Below are 15,346 nucleotides of genomic sequence, written 5' to 3'. Positions count from 1 at the left end.
GATTAAACCACCAAGCAAAAGTTTTCATAAAGGGCTTTTCTCCCAATGGAGAAAATAACCAAAAGTGAAACTGAGAGTTAACAACAGGGCAGAGGAAGCAATTCAAACTGGTTAAAAGATGTTCTGAACAGTTGGAGGAGACAAAAAGGGAGAACATGGCTAACAAAAGAAACAAGAAAAAAATACTACTGCACAATTTTAAAAACAAGTTATAAAGCAGGAAGACAATCTGAAGAGTTTTGTTTAACTTTGCACTGAGAAGGAAAATGATGTATGCACTAAAAACGGAACCACTGTCAAGATTTTGTTAAGCAAAAAAGCAGATACAGAATGCTGGGCAGAGTTTTGATATATCTACATATATACTGTTATATACGTAAATAATCGCTGGGCTTTATATTATCAGGAGACTAGATTACAAAACTTATTTAAATCAGCTACCCTGGAAGAACAGGATCCTTTGAGTCTTTTTACATTTTGAATCATGTACAATTTCTCTATTCAAAAAAATATTTAAACAATTACGTATATTGTAATTTTAACTCCAGAAGGTTTGACGATGGGTAAAAATAAGCAGAAAACACACATCAAATATTAGCCATTTTTAGCAAATTCTTTTCTCATTTTCATTTTTTTAAATCATGTGGTCTAATTATTTAAAAACTCAAAACTGTTACTTTCAAAATTTTCCATATCCCAGATATATGTTCATTTTTAAAAAGTAATGTTGCAATCTAAACTGTTTCTAAGAAAATGAATTTCTTACTGCCTAAAACAGAAGACTACAGAAATGATATACTGAATCAGCCAGAGATATTGTGTCCATGACTGGCACCAAAAGTCTATTTTGTAGAACAGCATAATATTATGATCGATTTATCAAAAACAAACATGGCCCCACCCAACCCAACTACTTCTAAAACAGAGCAGCTCATTCCCTAATATAAATCTTGTCTTAGCTCACATAATTTGTATAATCCTTCAGAATACTAACTGCATCTCAGAGCATTTTCTTCTTCAAATCTCAAGAATTAGACTAGAGTCAGCAACTTTTTAGTTCATGCGCCAAAGATGGCTCACAGACCCAGTCTTAACAGGTCTCAAATCCTGTTGGCTACCGTAATTAGCTAGTCAGTGGGGGGTAGAAAGTCAGCTTATCACAGCATTTTTAGTACATCCTCTTAAAGATGTTCTTTTCTATCTGCTCAGGAATGAAGAGATGAAAAAGAATGGCTATTGGACCAGATAGTCTCTAAAATCCAATTCAGCTCTAAATTTTATAATACTGTAACCTAACACTTATTTTAGCTTTTCTTAAATGGAGTGCTTTTTAAATTCTTCCTGATGAATACTAGTAACATTACTATTAGACACAGTGATTATCAGAACAGAGCTATGGAGAGGGAGGAGAGAATAGTTTGTAAAAGCCTCTCTCCCCCCAAAGGAAAGTGATGCTTGCTGAATAAGAATCACTGTTATTAAAACTAAAATACAAAGTATCCTGTAGATTACAGAAAGGTGCTACTATGGACAAAAACAATTTCATGTTTTTTGCTAAATGACCTTTGAGAGCATAGACACATAATAAGGCAATGATTTCAGAATATTTTCTTCAATGCATGTTCTTGTCACTGCTGTGAACTCCATCATAATAATGAAATCAGAGAGATTTCTTTAACATAGCTTTGCACCAGAAAGTCTATGTCTACCTTGCAACAATAAAAAATATTTCGACATTGTGATAATCATGGATTGGTATAACCTCTTTAAAACATCCAATATATAGCCTGTCATCAATCGTGCTAGGAACTGGAGAAATCTTCAGAAACGAACATTACTAAGTTTGGTGCAAGGCTCTACTAGGGCTGAAAGAAAGCTATGAAATGTAACTCAAAGTTGAGGAGAAGAGATACAGAGTGTAACTTTAACACAAGATAATGCACAGTGCCAAATTTTTGTTGAAAATCATGTATGACAGAAAGTGCACCTGAATCCAGAAACAGTGTTGACTCTTGAACTTAGGGGTCTGGGGCACCCACCACCCACACAGTCAGAAACATAACATTAAGTTGGCCCTCCGCATCCACAATTCCCAGCCATGGATTGAAAACACTAGTCTCAGAAAATATTTTTCAAAGGGGAAAAAAACCCACATTTACAATATCATACTCCACAGACCAGTGCATCGCATTTTACAAACAGTATTTCTACCTAAAATAGGTGCCAATAACTGCCTCTATATTGAGCTAGAACATATACAAACCTACAGCAAGAAAGATATTGAAGCTGTTGTTCCCAAACTGAAGTTTTGTTTTAAATACTGATTCCTGGGCCCCATCAAAAAGGGGATAAGGGAAATAAACTTTTTAAAAAGCCCCTTACAGTCTACAGCCATGCTACCCTGAACAAGCCTGATCCCATCTGATCTTGGAAGCTAAGCAGGGTCGAACCTGATTAGTATTTGGATGGGAGACCACTTAGGAAGACCAGGTGCTGTAAGAGTAAAAAATAAAAAATAAAGGATTGTAAACTGACAAGTCCTAGCAATCTGTGAGGTCGACCAAGGGTTGCCTCGCCTAAAAAAAATTTAATTTAATTTAAATTTAAATTATAAAAAGCCCCTTATATTACTCTAATATCAGCTAGGTTTGAGAACACAGGTTTACACCTTTTTTTTTTTTTGGCTCTCATTGCATATCACCTAATCCTTTGCAACCTTTACGTGACTCTCCCACACCCCATAATTAAAAACTGCCCTTAGGTCCTTAGAATCTATCAATTCCACTTCTAGCACTCTTCTTGGAATCTAACCTAAAGAAATACTTGTACAAGCATGCAAAGGTATGTGTAATCAGGATGCTAGCTGCAGAGGATCCAAACGTTCTCAGGAGGGGAAAGGTTGAATAAGCACACCGTAGCAACTCCACAGCATACTTAGAGGTCCTTAAAAACAAAGGTAGATACCAGACTGATATAAAAAGGCACATCCTTAATTCCTGCATCAGCAGACATAATCTTTGCCACGAAGGAGCTTACAATTCAACTGAGAAGACAGAAAATAATCATGCTATTTGCACATTGTGGTAAAAGCCATGACGGATGGAACAGAAGAAAAACAGGAAGTAGAGATTAACAGGAAAGAGTAAGGGAAAAGATACTTTTGGTTAAGTAATCAAGTAATATCTCTCTGAAGAGATATTTTAGGCAGAGACCTAAAAGATAAGAAGCATTGGGAAAAAATTATGTATTTGTCTGTATATGCATAGAAAAAAAAGTCCAGAAAATACACCTAAATGTTAATATAGTAGAGGAAAGTGATAGAGCACCTATTTCTTGAGTCAATTCAAATCCTGGCTCCACCATAAACCACATTACCTTGAAGAAATTTACATATCAAAGCCTAAGCTTCCTCATCTATAAAATGGAGATAACTATACTTCATTCAGTTATGAAAATTAACTGAAAGTAAAACACTTAGAAAATATGGTAAGCTTACTGCTGGGGAAAAAGAGAAAGACCCTTTGCACATTGAACTTTAAGATACATATCGACACAAATGCCAAGTATGCAAAATATGAACACTGAGTGGGTATTTACAGATATTAAGAAACTGTTTATTATCACAATTTTAGCTTATGTCTTTAAAAAGTTATTTTAGAGAAGCAGATTAAAATATTTACAGATCAAATAACAACTAAAATTTGCTTCAAAATAATCTGGGGGAGGGTAAGAATATGGGTAGAAAAGAGTGGCCTAAGTTAATGGTGTCGTAGCTCGGTTGTAGGTACACTGAAGTTCATGATACAAGTCCATTTTTGTATGTTTGATGTCCTCCATAATAAAAATATTTTATAAAAAGAAGAAGCACTCAAACTCATGTTATTATTTTTGAAGGGGGAAGGAGACTTCTGATTGTTTTCAAAGAGTCATCAACACTATCTTTTTAAAAACTACATCCATAGAGATATCGCTTTTATGAGAAATGAGAAAAATTAAGCTTCTGAATATAGAGCAAATCCTTGACCTAAATGTGTCAACCTACATTTCATTAATTCATCCTTTAAATCCTCTCCCAACTCTAACACAAGGTGAGACTATCAGCGAAAACATTGTCTTTCTGAGATGAAGACACAAAAGAAAACAAAGTATGTCTTCCACCCATTTGAGAAGTGATAAACATAACTCTGTCCATCTCTCCCCCACCCCCATTCTATTGTCAGACTTTCTGAGTGTAGAACTCTTTCCTCGTACATTACAAGCTAGGCACAAGTCTTCCAATAATACAAGACGCAACCACTTAACCGTGAATTGCAGGAGTGCGTCATTTCAACACCTCACCCAACAATTCGCAGTGGGGCAAAACAGCTAGCTATTACACCACTCCATTCTAGCAAAAGACAAAACTTTGCCACTTATGCTTCAGGTCTTTCACTAAATCTTAAGACTAACAACGCCTTACACATTGCTAAGATATAACATAAACATGGACTACACACTGGAAACAAAGTCAAACTACTTAGATGGACTAAGAGCTTAAAGTATATTAACAAAAGTCTCCTAAACTGAGCACTGGGATCTTTCCCTTGTATAAGCGGATAAAGACAGCAATAATGATGAGCTGCAAAAGGTCTCTGACACACTAGATAAGGACCAGTGGTTTTCAAGCTTCCTAGCCTTGAAAAATTTCTCAGCTGAATAGTGATAAAATACCAAAAAATAAAAAATAAAATTAAATTAAAGGAAAAAAGCCATAGTCAAATCAAGACTAGACTATAGTTACCAGTCTTCCTAAAATGGGCACACATATATAACGAACAAAATCTGTAAAATAGGCTGGTTATACAAATCCAATTCCCTGAGCTTTCTATTTTAATTCCTTTTTTACTCCTTACACTACCTTACCTGTTTATTACGAAAATTTTCAAATTGCAAAAACCCTGAGTACTGTTCAATAAATACCTATAATTCCATTACCCAGCTTTTACAAGTAACAAGTGTGTTACATTTCCTTTTTCCTTTATCACATGTGTACCCATACCTACTCATCTATGCATCCTCAGAATGTCCATCTTATTTTTTTGATGTACTTCAGAGTAAGCTGCAGACATTATTACACTTTGTGTATATCATTAACTAGTGTTCCAACTGTTTCATGTTTTCAGTTAAATTTACATATAGTGAAATGTACACATCTTAAGTATAAGAAAATGAGTTTTGACAAATGCATACACCTGTGACCTAAATCCTTATCAAGATATAGAATACCACCCAAAGTTTCCTTGTGCTCCTCCCTAGTCAATCCCTGCACTTCTCACACTCTAAAACCAACATTCTAATTTTCTCACCAGAGATGAGTCTGACCTAATCTACCATTTCACATAAATGGAATCACAGAGGATACACTCTTGTATAAAGCTTCTTTGACTGTATGAATAGATCACATTTTGTTTGTCCATTCTTCTGTTGATGGACTATTTCTAGGTTTTTGCCAGTATGAAAAAGCTGCTACAAGCATTCTTCAACAAGTCTTTCCATGGACATGCCTTCATTCGTCTTGAGTGAAAACTGAGAGTTAATCGCTAGGGTCATCAAAAATATTAATTTTTAAAGAAACCACCATTTTTTCAAAGTAGCCTATATTGTTTTATGGTCCTATCAATAGTTATAAAAGTTTCAGTTGCTCCATAACCTCGCCAATAGACGATGGGGTCAGTCTTTTATATTTTAGCCATTCTAATGGGTGTGTAGTGGTATCTCATTGTTGTTCTCATTTAATTTCCCTAATGACTAATGATGCTGATTACTTTTGTTTGAAGCTCATCCCTTCTACTCTCCAAACCCCAAATACTCAAGAGCCTAATCTTATTTCAAACTTATTAGTCTTTATCGAATAATAAAGTAAAATAAATACATAACTATGGAATACGGCTTCAAAATTAAGAAGACCAGATATATGTCTAATTCCCAGCCTGCCCTACTGCTAAGATAGTTGGGCCTTGTTACTGAACAGTGAGGGAGACAAAAGGAGACATTAGAGGAGAGAAAAGAGGAAAAAGAAAACCTGTATCTGAAAATCTGTACATGCCTGGCAGAGATTTGTAGCTTTGTTTTGAATGATCTGGATGATCCAAACAACTTCAAGCCAGGGTATTTCTAGTAGTGCAGTGCTGGCTCAATATTTAGTACACCTAAGAATCTCACCGGGGGATCTTGTTAAAATGCAGATTCATATTAAAATATAGGGAAGGGACCTGACATGCTACCTTCCTAACAAGGCTCCCTGGCCATTCTGAGGACTATACTTTGGATAGCAAGGTCTTAGAGGACCTAAGTAAGTGACAAAAATCAATGTACATCTTCTCTGAATAAAGACACCTTTATTCCAGGCCTCAGGAAAACTCTAAAAATATTAACTAAAGATAGCTAACAGCACAAAGAATACATAAGTAAACAAAGCACCATGAACAAGAACTTTAAAAAGCAAACAGAAAGTCACACAGATTTCAAATATTAGAATCATTAGACAAATCCTAAAATGCTCACTATGTTTAAAGATACAGGACATACTTGAAAAAGCTAAAGGAAACAAAATGGCATAGATCTGAAAAAGAACAAAACAGAACTTCTAATATGAAAAATAAAATAAAAATAAAACTCAATAGATGGGTCTGGCGGCATATTACACAAAGCAAGTTAGCGAAGCATTAAGACAGAAGAGATTATGCAGAATGCAGCACACAAAGGCCAAAGATTAAAAATAAAGATATACAGGGGATAAAGTGAGAAGATCAAATATGTTTAATCAGAATTTCAGAAGTACAAGAAGGAAAAATGGCAGAGGTATATCTAAATGTTTAACAGCTGGGAATTTTTCTAAAGCTGGTTAATGAGAAGGACTCATAAATTGAAAGGGCCCAAATGAGCTTAAACAAGATAAATTAAAAGCCATTTACACTTAGACATGTCATAATGAAAACTACAAAGTACCAAAGACAGACAGAATTTTAAAGCATAAAGAGAGGGAGGTCATTACTTTTCACCAGTCTATAAGGTAACCTCTCAGTGGCAACAACGGGAGCCAGAAGACAGTGGAATTATATTTTTCTCAGCACACTAAAGAGATGTGCCAACCGAGAATTCTACATCAAATGAAAGTTTTCTCTTAAGAATAAAGTTTTTGTCAGATAAAATCTGATTGTTTTCCACCAGCAATAAAAGAAAAGTGACTCCAGATACAGTATTGAGATGCCAGAAGAAATAAAGATGACAAACATATAAATTTAAATGAACATTAACTCTATAAAATTTTACTATCTAGTAAGGTTTTTAAAGCTAATGATTCAAGTAAAATGAAAATACGCTAAATTCAAAAAGCTTGGTAAACTGAGTTACTATTCTAAGGTCTTTGTATTTCCCACAAGTAAAGGTACCAATGAATTATAGACCTTGTTAGATAAGATACACTGTTTTAATTTCTAAAAACCACTGGAAGACTAGAATCATACTTCTTAAAAATAAATTCAAATGAAAGCAACAAATTAAATAATAAATTGGTAGAACTCAATCTGAGACCATCGAACTGGATTTCTAAAACACTTCAAATATAAGAGACAGATCTAAGGCACGTGCACACAAAAAGATGAAAAAATAGCATGCAAACACTAGACAAAAGAAAGGTGGTGTAGTTATATTAGTATTAAAAAATTGGCTTTACAAATTTTTTAAAAAGACATTGCTAGAGATTAGAAGGGTATCTTCATGATAGACGTTTCAATTAAGAAAGATAGTAATTCTACTACGACTAAAATTAGAAAATGCACAAATCCAGTGAATTCTAAAACATCCCTCTCAGTAACTGATATTAACAAGACAACCAAAAAATAAATTAGAAAGGATACAGTTAAACACTTATCAATGGACTTAATGGACAACTCTAAATACATACTCGTCTCAAGCACACATAACAACAAAAACTATTCACATATAGCCCTCAAAGTAAACCGACAAATGTGAAGAACTAAAATAACAGCACAATCTTTTTCCATATAGGATGTTCTTTTAATTGACACATAAAACTACATTCGTTTCAGGTGTGCAACATGATTCGGTATTTCAGAGCATATTCCTTGACCATGATGAATAAAAATCAATAACAAAAAGATAACTAGAAAAATCACAGTTGGAAAGTAATACCTAAATACTTTTGTCAGCCAAATGGCAATTAACTCAGAGTTCACTGCCCATCAACAAAGTTTAGATTGATTTTCCCAATTCATTACCTTGCACTTGCCTACACAAGGTTCACCTGACATCTTGTCTACTGAACTTTTACAAAATCTTGTCTTAAATTTTTCATTGTTTCTGCATATAACTCTGAAGAGCTCCATGGCATTTTGCAATATTAGATATTTCATTAGATGCTACAAGTAAGATATTCTACTACAAGTATTTGCAGTCTTATTTTCTCTAAGAAATTCCCTACATGTCATAATCGGTGTCACTGAACAAATATTTACACTTATGCAGTTGCATTAAAAAGGCATTAAAATAAAAAGTTAGCATGAAAAGGAAAAATTAGACAACCATTTGTAATATGCTGTATATATCATCTGTCTCTCTCTACTCACTAAATTCAATAGAACCCACGTGTCACATACTACATGACAACCCTGTATACCACCACAAGTTAACTAGGGTTCAGGCCTCTGCAAATGACCTATGGTGGGACCAATCAGAGTCCTTCTCCAAGACTCTTTAGGTACCTAGATTAAGTGTAAAGTTTGGCATTATAACAGCTATGTTTAATACAACCACATTAGGAAGCAGTCTTAAGAGAGAAAGCCAAAGACGACACACAGTAGAGGCAACAGGTTAAGAGTAACAGAACTATTGTTTTCAGTTCACTGTTCCTAAGGCCCAGTTGCCTGATTACATCCTTAAAGATTTCATAGATACACATAGGTAGTCAACCTCAAGTACCAGCTCTAGTTAACCCAGTGTCCCATAAATGCTTGAATTTGTTTTAAGTCCTATTTTGTTTTTGATGCCTCTAAATTGAGATATACTCTTTTAAATCTGACTCATTCACAGAGATTCAGTATTTTCTCCAAATCAAAAACAAAACTATTAAGTCTATGTATACTGTTCTATACAAATAACTGCATTCTTCTAACATGTCTCTCTCTTTAATCCTAACCACCTCAGATTTATAGCAAGAAGAAATATTACTCACATTTAACATTAGACAGACCAAACGGAAATTCATCTATGCTCAAGGATCTAAGCTTACAAAATCAGATTAGTGGTTTCCTGACTCTTGGACCAATTTTCTAATACACTGCCTGCCCTTCAAAAGGATAAATTCACATCCACCAAACCCAGCTCATTACTTTCCATTTGTAGTATGCTATACGTAACTATAAATGAAAAAAACAAATACAAAAACAAAAACGTGTAAGTTATAACACATACAGTATCACTAAAATAAGATGCCACTCTAAAACTGTATCAAATAGCTTTTGTTGAATATACTAAAATACCAAGAAACCATGAACATGTATTATCTTCCTTCTCCAGCTTTACTGAAATTTAAAGCAGAAAAACAGTAAGATAAAACATGGCTAATTCAAATAAGTACCCACACTTCTAGTAGCAGTGAAAGCAAGTGAAAGAGAAATGAATAAACTTCTATGCTTAATCATTTCTTACCCACAAATGATAGAAAAATAACAAAAACAAACTAGAAAAAAGGTAGAAAGAAGGTTCTGCCACACTTCTAAAATGTAAAACAGGACGGTTAAGTTTCTCCTGGGGAAAAAGAAGAATCACAAAACCAGCAAGAATAAATAGAAGTGATAAATGGGTTAGGGAAGATTCCAACTTGTGCTGTGCAGACACATCAGCCAGCTCTGGCTCTCTTTTAAAGACAACAAGAGGTGAGCAGACAGTGCTGATGTTAGAATCTTTGGTAAGATGCATGCAAGATTTAAAGGAACTCTGGGAGGCTCAGACCAATGGAAGATCAAATTATAAACAAATAAGTACAGCAAAAAGTAATAGTTACTACTTTAAGTACTATTATAGAAGAACCACCCAAGCACTGAGGGAGACAATACACATCCTAAGAGCAGAAATAACGAAAACTTTTATGGCTAAAAAAGTATTTGTCCAGGAGGAAACGGAGCCCTTGGGAATGGGAGGCAAAGGAGTCATTTCAGGCTCAGAAATAGCTTCAAAAAGGCCTAAGGACATGAAGGAAGGAAGGAACGAACAGTAAATAACTAGAGATGAGTCTGAGAAGCCCGAGAAGAAAGCCTGAAAACACCTTAGCAACTGAAATGACAAACACCCCAAGTACATATTTCACAACTGAACTCTTTCAGCCAAATTGCATACCTAATATAACAATGCAAAGGATGCTAATAAGTCTTTTAAAACAAACATTCCCTATAAAATTTTAATAAGAAAATGGATAGAAGTTTTTAAGAGCCCATCATGAATTTAATTTTTACCTGTTAGTTGGACTTCTATCACCTTGAAATACAAAAAAGAACTGGCAATGTGCTCCCTGACAACAGAACCACTTGAATCTTATTCTGAAGTGAATTTGGTATCTTCCAAGGCAGATTCCTACCCAGCCTTCTTCAAGTGACACTGTCTCAGCCAACAAGTATTATGTAGTTAACAGGATGTTAAAATTCAAACAATAATTTTAAGTACAAACAGTAAGTCAAATTGCCAAAAGAGAAGAGAAACCCAAATACGTAGTTTCCATCTGTAGTCCCATTAGATACAATGGGCAGATTGGGGCAGCGGGGAGGGGAGTGGTGGCGGTGGTGAGATTTTAATAGGAACACAGCACATCAAAATGAAACTGTCAATTCTAATGCTTAACTTAAAAGTTTACAGAATCCAGCGAGTACAGGGTTTCTTTTTGTAGTAATGAAAATGTTCTGAAATTACATAGCGGTGATGGCTGCACAAATCTGACTATATTAAAAGCACTGTATACTTTAAATAGGTAAATATCTTTAAAAAGCTGTTTTTAAAAATTCTATTTTGCTAAGAAAATGTTTCCTGCCTTCTAAACTATTGTATAAAAAAGGAAAACCTTAAATCTGTTGCTTTTTTACCTTCTAATATGCCAACAAATAATGTACAATATGCCCCACTCTTCCCAACAAGTATTGGGAGGTACTATGAACCAAGTGACTAAAATTTTAAAGACAAATAATTATCATCTGTTAAGAATGACTCCTAAATATAGTGGAGTGCTAAACTTCACTGATAATCTGATTTCTTTACTACTTACACACCTTCTTATTTTCTATTCTAAAATAATGAGTTTCTCCACAATCCTGACATTGGTTAGAAAGTCAACAGCTTTTCCTTGTTTTTGAACACTGCCATTAAATATAAAAATAAAATGAAAATCACAAGTATTTACCTAGGAACTAATACACATTTACTGTTATATTCCACAATACCTAATGTTGGATGTATTTAAGCATTATGTCTTCTTCTAAAGCAAACAAAACGACACTAAGTCCAACAAGGATAAAATGACTTATCTATTCCCAAAAAATTTCTTCTAGGACTCACAAACCTGTGATCCAAAAGTACCACTTTACCTTTTAACAAAACCTCAAGACTGAGGATGCTCGTTTCGGCAGCACATATACTAAAAATCTAAAGACTGAGAGGCAGATCAATATCCAAGATGGTTATGTGGACCAGAAAAAAACAGTATTCAATCAACAGATGTTAGCATTTCAACTATGCAAAAGGCACAGATGTATCTTATAAATCAGTACTGTTTTAAGAAAACTTTTAAACAAAATGTGAGTAAGCACCAAGTCAGAATTTTAAAAAATCAAGTTAATGATAGCAACCAATTCTTTCAGCATTTTCAGTCTCTCCCCTCATAGAACTTCTACTGGGGAGACAAACAGCAAATAGTTATTAGATAGTACTCTGAGGAAAATGAAGCAATCAGGAGAGAATAAAGGAGGGAGAGAAGGTAGAAGATAGTGTTCCCTACCCAAATTCCATCTACCCCACCTCTCTTCCCTGCTAAAAGAATCCCGCCTGAGGAGGTGCAAATCCCTTCACCTGAAGAGGAAGTGGGCTACTTCCCTGGCCCAACGGGATGAGTCAGGATGGGGCTAGAACCAGTATTTTTCTCAAACTACAAACTTAAAGCCTTGAAAGCAATTTAGACCAGGGGTTCATAATCAGTTCATAAACTTGGATTTAAAAAAATAATTTCACTAACTTCTAATTGAGCTTTAACATTCTGTCATGAATAAGCAAGAAACATTATTGGCAGTACCTGACTCTGCACCAAGAGAAATCACAGATGTATCACATTACGATTGTTGCAGATACCTCAAAATATCATTTACACCAACACTACTTTGAACGGGTGTTAAATCATTTTAATGAAAGTGCTGAGAAACATATTACTGTATTACAACAAACTAATTTTAACAGTTTGAGAGCTAGATTTCAACAATGATATATTTGGGTTTTTATCATATGCATTTATGAGTCTAAAAATATTATTTTGAGGGGTTTACAGCTTCAGATTGTCAAAGGGTCAAACCAGAAAAGGGTTACAAATTCCCAGACTTCAAAAAAGGTCATTACCAGAGTTCCAAATGAAATAGAAAATAGCAACATGCATAATGATTAAGTATTGTTTGTGAAATTTAAGTAGACATACATGTATCTATGTATACACTGGTGACGCAAAGTAGGGCACTTATTACAGACTGCAGATCAAAATAATTTAGAAGCCAGTGGTCTAAACCTATATTTGTACAAAAACACCATTACTCTTACTTTTGCCAGAGGTACAACCCAGTTCTCCCCAATAAGAGGTATGGTAAGGTATGCTAGGCATCTTCTAGGAATACTTTTGTTTTCTGGATTAAAAAAGACCTCATCTTCTCCCATTCCTGCCTTGGATGTAATGTGCATAATGATTTCAAGCTATGAAAGTTCGCCAGTGTCCAAGAGAACCAATTGCTAGGATGGGCAGAGGATAAACACGCAGAGCGAGCCTGCTGGGATCACTGTGCACCTGAATGTATTTATGAAGGAAAACAAACCCCAATCTGTTTAAGGCCCTGTTAATCAAGTTTTCTATTACTTGCAGGTGAAATGTTCCTCTCAGAAAAGCAATTATTATGAATAGGGTGACCAAGTATGGCCTCTTCAAGGAGTAACATCTGAGCCAAGACTTCATGCATAAGGAGACAGACATGTAAGACCTAGAAGAGCATTCCAGGGAGCAAGAAGAGCCAGTAAAAGGAGAAAGAAGTTGGAGATGACGTCAGAGAGGTGGGCAAGAGCCAGACCATGGAGGACCATGTAAGTCGCAAGGAGCCTTCCAACTCTTCCCACGGACTGCCACAAGCAATCGCATACATCCCTCCTATACATACGAGAACATTTCTCAAGTTAATACAAAAGGTAAGGCAGGGAGATGCCTCATTTAAAAATTTGGCTCCTTGAAGCATTATTAATAGTTTTTTTAAAAATAGAACAAAGGATTAGAAGACTGGATAAATTATGGTTAAGTCAAGTAATTATAAAGCAAACTTTAATAAAGAACAACGAAATAGTAAAATATTCGACATGAGGAAAACAATATGGACCCATTTCTACTAAAATAAAAGCTAGAAGAAAATACAAAAATGTTTATAGTGGTTATCAATCAGGTGATAAGATTACAGATGGTTCCTAATTTTCTTATATTTTTCTTTATTAAAATTTTAACTATCACTCTGTACTTTATAATCAGAAATACATACCTCAAAAAATTTTAAGTTTTTAAAAATTGTTCACTAAATGTAATGTAGCACTCTAGATGAGATCCTGGAACAGAAAGATATTAGGTAAAAACTAAGGCAATCCAAATAAAGTATAAGTAGTAATAAATGTGTAAATATTGGTTCATTCGTTGAGTCAAATCATCATATTAATGTAAGATCTCAAAAGGGAAACGGGGTGAGCATAGAGTAACTTTCTGGTAAATCTGAAGCTCTTCTAAAATAGAAACTTTATTTTTAAAAAATGTTTAAGTCCGCTCTCTTTGCTCTGTCACGTTAATGGCGGGCGGCGGCTGCTGAGTGGAACGCAGGTAACCTGCTGGCTCCGCGAAAGTCGCCCTCCCTCTCGCTTTCGTCTCGCCACCAGCGCCCGAGCTCATCAGCATAGCATGTCCATGTCCGTGGTGCCGCCCAATCGCTGGCAGACCGGCTGGCCCCGGGGGGCGGGGGGGTCAACCAGTTCGGCAACAAGCCCCTCACCGTGGAGCGCACCATCAACCTGTCTCCTCTCACCAACTATACTTTTGGTACAAAAGAGCCCCTCTATGACGACAGCTCTGTTGCAGCCAGATTTCAGCGCATGAGGGAGGAATCTGATAAAATTGGAATGAGGAGGACTACACAAATGGTTCTGATTGTACATGAGCACCGGCTACCCCCATGTGCTTCTGCTACAGCTGGGAACAATTTATTCAAATTACCTGGTGGTAATCCAAGAGAAGATGAAGTTGAAGGACTAAAGTGCTTAATGATAGAGATATTGGGTCGTCAAGATGGAGTCCTGCAAGACCCGGTTCCTGATGACTGCATTGGTAACTGATGGAAACCAAACTTTGAACCTCCTCAGTATCCCTATATTCCTGCACATATTACAAAACCTAAGGAACATAAGAAGTTGTTTTTGGTTCAACTTCAAGAGAAAGTCCTGTTTGTGGTTCCTAAAAATTACAACCTGGTAGCTGCACCGTTGTTTGTATGACGACAATGCCCCTGGTATGGACCCATCGTTTCTAGTCTCCCTCAGCTTTTGAGCAGGTTCAGTTTTACACACAACTGAATCCCTGCGCAGTGGATTAGTTAAAACAGCCGTCTCTGTGAGCACAGCTCTACACAGTGCAGAGTGAACATGGTGGAAAAGTTTTTGTGGTTTTATCTTTCCCAATTCCTAAATTGCTCCCTGCTTTCTACTGTTTGAATAACAAAGTTAATATGAAGAACTAGACAGTGGTGTAAACAAATGTGATAATATTTAATTTGCTTTTGTTTCTACTCATACGTTTTTATACAACAAAGTGGACTTCTTTCTATTTGTATTTTTTTCACATTAAACTTGTAAAATTATTTTTAAAAAAATGTTTAAGTCCTTTCACCTAAGATTCTTCAAACAAACAAGTACAGATAGGAATCATTACTAAGGAGTGGTAGGTAAAGGGAAAGAAGGCATTTAGCAAGAGAGATATACTATATGCTGAACGTTAAGAGCAAAAGATTTTGTACAATATGGACAAAAC

General features: G+C 35.4%; 1 protein-coding gene and 2 pseudogenes across 13 annotated transcripts in view; 2 read left to right on the top strand and 1 right to left on the bottom strand.

Annotated features, from left to right (window-relative positions):
• The window catches only part of TRIP12 (thyroid hormone receptor interactor 12), a 129,378-nt gene that overhangs the window by 99,583 nt on the left and 14,449 nt on the right, over window positions 1-15,346 (bottom strand). The window lies entirely within an intron of this gene.
• LOC120597383 (uncharacterized) lies at window positions 2,384-2,502 on the top strand (annotated as a pseudogene).
• LOC120596840 (cleavage and polyadenylation specificity factor subunit 5-like) lies at window positions 14,231-14,892 on the top strand (annotated as a pseudogene).

Source organism: Pteropus medius, unplaced genomic scaffold (assembly GCF_902729225.1).
Source record: "Pteropus medius unplaced genomic scaffold, Ma_sr-lr_union100, whole genome shotgun sequence".
Classification (NCBI taxonomy): domain Eukaryota; kingdom Metazoa; phylum Chordata; class Mammalia; order Chiroptera; family Pteropodidae; genus Pteropus; species Pteropus medius.
The sequence above is the reverse complement of the archived record's forward strand: the minus strand, read 5'-3'. Positions and strand labels throughout refer to the sequence as shown.